This window comes from Bos javanicus, chromosome 3 (genome assembly GCF_032452875.1).
Source record: "Bos javanicus breed banteng chromosome 3, ARS-OSU_banteng_1.0, whole genome shotgun sequence".
In the NCBI taxonomy this organism is placed as follows: Eukaryota; Metazoa; Chordata; class Mammalia; order Artiodactyla; family Bovidae; genus Bos; species Bos javanicus.
This window is the reverse complement of record NC_083870.1, coordinates 59,859,752-59,867,809: the sequence shown is the minus strand read 5'-3', so window position 1 is coordinate 59,867,809 and position 8,058 is coordinate 59,859,752. Positions and strand designations below refer to the sequence as shown.

At 39.5% G+C, this 8,058-nt stretch overlaps 1 protein-coding gene across 1 annotated transcript in view; it reads right to left on the bottom strand.

The window, feature by feature from the left end:
• The window catches only part of LOC133244375 (uricase), a 107,731-nt gene that overhangs the window by 64,006 nt on the left and 35,667 nt on the right, over positions 1-8,058 (bottom strand). The window lies entirely within an intron of this gene.

Here is an 8,058-nt window from a genome sequence, read left to right as displayed (position 1 = left end):
GTTTAGAAATGATTACTAAAAAAAAAAAAAAGAAAAGAAATGATTACTATTTTTCAAAAAGAAAAAATCGTCAGATTAAGAGGAAGAAATAAAACAACCCACCAACTTGGGGGAAATAAAGAAGTGGAACATAAACTAGAATTAAATCTAGTAATCTTAATTCCAGTGTGTTTCATTTTCTGGAATTCTTATTACTAAATATAACTGTTATATAAATGAATAATAGATAATATATTTGTATTAGGTATTCACTGTTTAATATTTGGAACATGGTTCCTAATTTCAAGAAGCTTACAATCTAACAAAAGTAATCATAAGAATAACTAAAGCTAGCATTTATTTCAGAGAAGGCGATGGCATCCCACTCCAGTACTCTTGCCTAGAAAATCCCATGGACGGAGAAGCCTGGTGGGCTGCAGTCCATGGGGTCGCTGGCAGTCGGACACAACTGAGCGACTTCACTTTCACTTTTCACTTTCCTGCATTGGAGAAGGAAATGGCAACCCACTCCAGTGTTCTTGCCTGGAGAATCCCGGGGACAGGGGAGCCTGGTGGGCTACTGTCTATGGGGTCACACAGAGTCAGACATGACTGAAGTGACTTAGCAGCAGCAGCAGCAGCACTTATTGAGCATTTTGTTGTTGTTATTCAGCCACTCAGTCATGTCTGACTCTTTGCAACCCCATGGACTGCAGCATGCTAGGCTTCCCTGTCCTTCACTATCTCCCAGAGTTTGCTCAAACCCATATTCATTGAGTCGTTGATGCCATCCAGCCATCTTGTCCTCTGTCATCCCCTTCTTCTCCTTCCCTCTGTCTTTCCCAGCATCAGGGTCTTTTCCAATGAGTCAGATCTTCACATCAAGTGGCCAAAGTACTGGAGGTTTAGCTTCAGCATTAGTCCTTCCAATGAATATTCAGGGTTGATTTCCTTTAGGATTGACTGGTTGGATCTCCTTACTGTTGCAGGGACTGCATCTATTATGCAGTAAACAGCAAACCCACTTTTCTTACTTGATCTTTATAACTATGCTATGCTTTAGGAACTATTATAATCCTTATTTTAATGACAAGGAAAGTGAGTCCTACAGAGTTTTAGTAACTTTTCCAGTATCACAGAGGTCCAGCTGACCTTTAAGACTATTATGGTGTTAACTTCTATTTCAAGAGATGAGTTTTAAACAATGATGTGATATAGGATAATACATATCTTGATGTCTTAATTAACCAACATTTATGGGACATAATGGTACTAGTTCAGTGGAATGCAGAGGGAAAAATGAAGTTTGTCTTCCTGTTAGAAGTAAGCATAAGTTATGGGAATTTTGAATACTTGCTAGCTAACTTACATACTTAAAAATATAAGACTTGAAATATATATTTTGGCTTTGCAGAGAGCATCTGAACATAAATAATTCCAACAAAATCAGATTAGAAGAGGAATTTTAAAGTACAAAATCTTGACTTAAAAAAGAAGAGGGTGAAAATGTTACTGAGCCCCAGCTTGGTAATAAATTTTGGTAAAGTCAGCCAGGATCATTGCTGCTTGAAGCCAGCTGACCCCAGTTAGAGAATTTTCATGTAAGGCCCTAGCAGCTTCCAGGACCACTTATCCTGAGGACCTTCTCTTCAAAATTCCCTGAAGTGGCACCAGCTAACCCAAAACGTGGCAGTTGGAGCAAGAAACACAATTTGGGAGCCACCTTTCCTTTGAGCTGAAGCAGTTACTTCAGGAAGCTGAGGAGTTTATCCTGGGGCAACCCACCACTGTGTATGTCTCTCACCATGTCCTTTCTTTACTGGAACAAAAAGGGAGCTATTGGCTGACTTCTGGGAAAATGGGAAAGCACCAAGAAATTCTTTTGGACAATCCCAATGTAGGGCTTCAGGTCACTTCAGTCATAAATCCAGCCCCACTGTCTCAGTTAATGCTGCACAATCCCCAGAGCATGACTGCCTACGTGTCATTCAGCTAGTATATTCCAAAAGACCACACTTATCAGACCTTTTCACCAATGGAAACAGCTTAATGGATCAAGGTAGGCAGTGCACCGGGTATGTGGTGGTAATCTTTAAAAAGACTGTTGGGGCAAAAGCCCTGTGCCGGGGAGCTCAGCTCAGAAGGCAGAAGTCATTCCTCTGACAAGAGCCCTACTACTCAATGAAGGCAAGCAAGTAAATACATACACAGACTCCCTCTGTGCCTTCTCTGTGGTGCATGCTCACAGAGCAATCTGGAAAGAAATCCTCATTTCAAACAATGAAGACTTAAAACATGCTTCTGAAATCCTGTCACTCTTTGATGCAGTCCATAAACCCCCACAAGTGGCCATAATGCACTTCCCGGGCCACCAAAAGGGCAAGGCTCATTTAATAAAAGGCAACTTGTTATCTGACCAAGCTATAAAGAAAGTAGCCAAGGTGGGGATGGTCAAGCCATGACTTCTCCCACAGACTGACCTGTCAAAATAGCAGCCTGTGTATCCAGAAACGGGAAGGAGAGGGTCAAAGAGTGGAGATTCACTCTTCATCACATCTCTCCTGGTTGGGACTGTCATGCACACAGGAATGTTTTGCTTCCCAAGGCCCTCTTGGACACTGTGCTGCAGCACATTCCTAATGGTACCCTTTCTAGGAGAGATGTCACCTTAGATGACATCTAAGAGAGATGTGGACACAAAAGTATGTACTGGGGCCTAACCTACAAAGGACCATCCAACACGTCACTCAAAATTATAGAATTTGTGCTAAAAATAACCCAAAGACTGCTGTCAGACCTCCCCAGATGGGGACCCAACACAGAGGAGCCTGTGCACCAAGGACTGGCATATAGACTTTACTGAAATGCCTCGAGCCACAGGAAACTTCAGATACCTGCTAGCATTTGTGGACACTTTTTCAGGATAGGTAGAAGCATATCCCACCAGGTCAGGAAAAGCTTCCGAAGGTGTTAAAGTCCTCCTTAAGGAAATTATCCCCCAATTTGGACTGCCTAACTCCCATCAAAGAGGTGATGGGTCTGTGTTTGTTTCTAGAATAACCCAACAAGTGTCTAAAGTACTGCAAATTAATAGAAAGCTACATTCATCCTGGAGACCACAATTAACAGGAAAAACTGAGAAAATGAATTATACATTAAAAAGGAGCATTGCTAAAATATGTCAAGAGAGGAATTTAACTTGGGATAAGGCCTTGCCAGTTGCTTTGCTATGGATCAGTGTGGCTCCCAGAAGCAGGCTTAAATTAAGCTCCTTTGAAATATCGTATGGTAGGCCATTCCAGGTGTCTGCCTTGGGGGGAGAATATATAAATGCTCTGAACAATCTAACAGTTGCCAATTATGTTAAACTCTGGACACTATACTAACCTCTGTTTGTGAGTTTGTTTCCAGTAGGTCTGCTTATCCAACTGAGTTAGTCTTATATTCTTTCTGGTCTGGAGACTGAATCCTCCTTAAAACCTGTTGAAAACAAGGGCCTGAACACCAGCTGACTGCAAGGTGGGTAGGACCACACGTGGTATTACTCATCACACATTCACCCATCAAGCTAGCTAGAGTAAAGCCATGGATTCATCACACTTGGGTTAAAGTAGCCCCACTGACATCAGAAAATGACCCAACTCCTGAGAGGCCTAGAGAGCAATAGATTTGTGAATTCTTAGAAGGGTTAAGATTTCTCTTCAAAAAGAGTAAAATTTCAACACAGAGGAGATGTGATGAGATTCAGATTTCATCACAGAAGGAATTTCATTAGGTTCAAATAGTTGTAAATAAAGACAGAGAAGTGTACTGCTTACTAAAAATTTTAGAAATATTCCAGACCACAAGCCAATCACTTCCATTTCATGATCACACCCTCATCACCTCTGTTCAGTGGGAAGTAACCAGAAAGATCATCACCCATTTTCCTACAAGACTGTGGAATGAACATTGACGGTGGGGAATTATAATAGGGGTGGGGTAGGCACTACCTCTAGCAGCCCCTCTTGGCCATTGGTCAGCACCACAGTGGGCCCCTCCCCCTATTCTGTATAAAGGGATCCTGGAATTTGGCTGAGAAAAGATGGGGCTCTTTTATTTATTTATTTGAGATGCTAATCTGCCATCATCTCAGTCTGCTAGCTTTCCGATTAAAGTCACTATTCTTTGCCCCAACAACTTGTCTCCCGATTTATTGGCCTGTCATGCGGTGAGCAGAGAGAGCTTGGACTTGGTAAGAAAAACTTGATCCAACAGTATGAATGAATAAAATGAGTAGTGAATAAAGAATAATGCATAAAAGGAAAAAGAGACAGCAAAGGTGAAGAAATTCAAATGAACTAAACATGCACAATAAGTATATTTACTCTCAAAAGTAAATCCAGACCTTCTAGAAAAGTGGTTTCATACCAATTTCAACAGAACAATCTATCGGAGAAGAGAATCAAAATCAGAATTCATAGAATGAAAAGTATAGGAATGTGACAGAGAGAAGAAATAGAAGATGCTGGTTCATTGGAAATGCAGAGAAAGGATGTGTTTCTCATTGAAGTAGAGATGGGATGTGACTGGACCTTCATTGAGGAAGGAAAAAAAAATGCCAGAACTAAATAGGCCTGGTAGTTCAAGGCTATCAAATACTAACCCTGGGATGAAAGAATATATGTTGGTGTTGGTAGCTTGGTGGAACTTAGAGGCAGCTATAATAAACCAAAGGAGAGCTAGTATTGCTCTCTTTCTCAAGCATGTGCCCAGGATTGTTACCTAGTCAAGCTGATTCCCATAGAGACAATTGGGACATATCTTTAGGGTAATAACATTATTGGAAGGAAACAAATATTTGAGAACATGAGGTATTTTAAATTGATTCCCTTTGAGAGAAAGAGGAAAATATGGGAGATATTAGTGAATGAAAATTTCTAAACCATGACTTAAAACAATGAAATTAAAGAGCCATGTCTAAGATGGGATTGTATCTTTCCAAGAAGTGTAAGACTGTTTGTCTATAAACTACTTAATGTAATTATGAAGAAAAGTTAGAAATAAACCTATAGCAATAACAATTAGAGTAAAAGATGGTAGTTCTAACATGGAAACTCCAAGACATTTTTCTGCTGTGCCCTCTTCTTAGGAAAGCAATTTTCCCCAGTTTGTTGGTGTCAAGAAAAGATCTTTCTTCTCTAGATCCAAATGGCTGGAGCAAGTGAGCTTGTAACACCAAAGAACATAAGTTATAGGCCATTATAAGGCAATTAGATATGGGAGATACAGCAGGGGTACCAAGACTGAGTTTGGGGATTGGACACTTGATCTGGAAGGTCATGTCCATTGCAGATAACATCACCATTTTTTACCTTGTGCACATACAACCAACAAATGCTAGGGTGCAGAAGCTGGAGAATGGTACAGACGAACCTCAAAATCAAAGAAGCATGGAGAGATAGCAATTCCTAAGTGTCAGATGTTAGTTGAGTTACTTGTGGAGCTCAGCTATCCTCCATGGTCACATATTCTATAACATACTCCTATATTCTGTCATTATGCTATGCTATGCTAAGTCACTTCAGTCGTGTCCGACTCTGTGTGACCCCATAGACAGCAGCCCACCAGGCCCCCCCGTCCCTGGGATTCTCCAGGCAAGAACACTGGAGTGGGCTGCCATTTCCTTCTCCAATGCAGGAAAGTGAAAAGTGAAAGTGAAGTCACTCAGTCGTGTCCAACTCTTAGCGACCCCATGGACTGCAGCCTAGCAGGCTCCTCCGTCCATGGGATTTTCCAAGCAAGAGTACTGGAGTGGGGTGCCATTGCCTTCTCCAATTCTGTCATTAAAGCCCCCATATTTAGTTTAATTTGAGTAAGTACCTAATTCTTACAAGCAAACAATTCTTATCTAAATTATGCAGAAAAAAGCATGACTATGAGTGTGTTACAAATCATTTCAATAAAAATAATAGAGAATTGTGTCCTAAACAAGTCTCACAGTCTCATACACCAGGTGTTTTACATACTAACATAGAATATGGGTTATAAAGGAGATACATTTGATATTGTAGCATGGCATGGTAAATATACTTTCACAGGAAGCACTTGATGGGATAGAATAAGAAAGACTTATGACGTAGTTTCAAATATTCAGACATTTACTGAGGGTCTCATCCAGCTAAAGTTAATTCTTGGTTAACTTTTAGTTTAATACACAGACAATTTCATCTCCCAAAGAGCAGATGAAATGCCTAGAGGAATTTCAACTCTGAGCCAAAACTAGCCAGAAAGGAGGAGTTTGTTGGTGAAAGGAAAGTAATGGTGTCCCAGGAGAAAACTTCTCTGGACGATCATCAGGAAAACAGAAGTTGAATATAGCCTAAGATTAGAAAGCCTGAGATTGAGGTACAGAAGAAAATATGATTCACGGCAGAAGATTCTTTAAGGGGATATAGTTTAAGGGGTTAAGAAGTTATCAAAAATGAAATTCTGACTATGTGGTTTCTCTATGAGAAAGAAATGGAAAAGCAATGTAATTATACAGTTTTCCCACAAGGTTATATATAACAGTTGCATACAAAGCATAAGAGAAAAAGACCAATGAAAAAAGAATAAAAGAATGGCATCAATCTATATAAAGAATTACATGAAAGAAAAAAGGCTACTTGTTGCAAAAAATGCTAAGGTTAACAAAAAAAGTTTTATGCTTATATTTTATCAGGATACACTGGAACAAATAGTAGTTTATGAATACCAAAAAAAAAAAAACTAAACAAACCCTTTGTCTCTTTTATTTCTGTCTTTTCAGTAAAGGTGAATGGTATTTAAACTGAGAAGGTATGGAAAAAAATGGACAGGGATGACTAAATCAAGACCTCTGCAAAGTAATTTTAAGAAAGTACGTTTTAAGAAAGTTTCCCTACCTTGAGTTCACGTTTTCAGGCCCAATAAATTACAGCTGAAAACTACTAAAAAAACAGAGATCTTTGCAGAAACATGGAGGACAGGTAAATATCATTTTAATTTCCAAAACTGGATGGAAGGTATGGTCTGAAATTTAATCACCAGAATGACCCTGCAGTGAATCTTTAAAGGGCCAGATTGTAAGCACTTAGAAAATGATCAGTTAGACAATCTGCCGGTGTGAGAATGAACCAAGCCCTCTAAGAGTCAGGCATCTTTGACTACCTCATTTCCATTTGGACAAGAGTTACAGGTGGATCAGTGGTAAAGAATCTGCCTACCAATGAAGGAGATGTGAGTTCGATCTCTGGATGGGGAAGACCACTGAACAAGGAAATGGCAACCTACTTCAAGTAGTCTTGCCTAGGAAATCCCATGGACAGAGGAGCCTGGCCGGTTATAATCCATGGGGTCACAAAGAGTAGGACACGACTTAGTGACTAAACAGCAGCAACAGCAAAATTGTAGTAGGTAGGAAATCCTTGAATAGCAACAAAATAGATATCTCTCAATACCCTGCGGTCAAGATGAAAACATTGGGTGAATGTGAATACAGACTGATGAATTTATACATTATTCAAAGTGTAGTCAAGGTGAATTTATGTCCATTTAAAAGGAGGTTCTTGGTGTCATACCAAAGAGCCTGAGCACTTTTTCCAATTTAATCCATCAAACATAGTCTGTACCAAACACTGTGATGAGCAAAAGGAACAACAAGGAACAAGACAGACAGTTTCTGCCCTTAAGGATCTTAAATCTGAGTCTGTCAGGTCTGTTCCATAAACATTTTTAGATGACTTTGGTGAATATCCAGAAAACACGTTAATTACATTTTTATATGACAAGTAGGTAAAAAAAATAGTAGATCCTGCAGATGATGACATTTATTCCCAAGGCTGGTGTAATAGATTAAATTAAATAATACTGAATATAATAAAGATAAATATGTCTCTTCCCTTGAATCCAAAATTAACAACGACAAAAACCCACAATGACATCATAGAGGTAACAGGTTGAAGGAACATATAATTTAACAGCAGATGACAGAAAATGATTCACGGACTTTGGCAGAAAACACAATATGACTATGCAGTGTGACTGGCTGGAAAAGGAAAAAAAGAAGATACTATAATA